Below are 844 nucleotides of genomic sequence, written 5' to 3'. Positions count from 1 at the left end.
GGTGGAGTGTTCAAAAGAACATAATTTTTTGCTCAAACAAAAAGTGGGGGCTTTGTTTGTGTGATTGAAATAGTGTTTGTGTGTAGGGTATAATAGAAATGGAAATTGAGAGATAGTTAAAATAATCAACGGATTCTTTGCTTTTGGGCGCGGGGTATTGTTAGGCAAGTTTGAAAAATAACACTGAATTCCATGAGACTATAATTAATAGGCATAGTAGAAAACTACCATCATTTCCCACTTTCTCTTCTTCTAGTGTATGTGTATGTGTGTATGTGTGTATGAATTATGATGTTTCTAAGTTTGTATGATGACAAGGTGGATAGTATTTGAATAGCGATGTATTTTCTATGGATTCACGTTTATTATAGCGTGTTTGATGACAATATTTGAAAAATGATGTATTTTATGGAGTCATGTTTGTTAGAGTGTGTTTGTGAATAGTATCTGAAGAGTGATGTATTTTCTACATAGTCATGTTTATTAGAGTGTATTTGATGACAGTATTTGGTGTTTTTTATGGAGTCATGTTTATTAAAGTGTGTTTTGTGAATAATATCTAAAGAGTGATGTATTTTCTATGAAGTCACGTTTATTAGAGTGTGTTTGTACATAGTATTTGAAGAGTGATATATCCTATGAAATACTAATGTTCATTAGAATTAGAATGCACTTTTAATTTATTTGTGAAACTTATCAATTCAAATTAATCGGATTTCAAAATAGCTACTACATATTAGGTAGGAAACCAAAATAATGGTGTGACACGTGAGAAGATCATATTTACATAGACAAATCATACTCACATTTAGTGTTAATGCCAAATATATTTACAGACAAACCT

The sequence above is a fragment of the Solanum tuberosum genome, unplaced genomic scaffold, assembly GCF_000226075.1.
Source record: "Solanum tuberosum cultivar DM 1-3 516 R44 unplaced genomic scaffold, SolTub_3.0 scf00424, whole genome shotgun sequence".
Taxonomy (NCBI): Eukaryota; Viridiplantae; Streptophyta; class Magnoliopsida; order Solanales; family Solanaceae; genus Solanum; species Solanum tuberosum.
The sequence above is the reverse complement of the archived record's forward strand: the minus strand, read 5'-3'. Positions refer to the sequence as shown.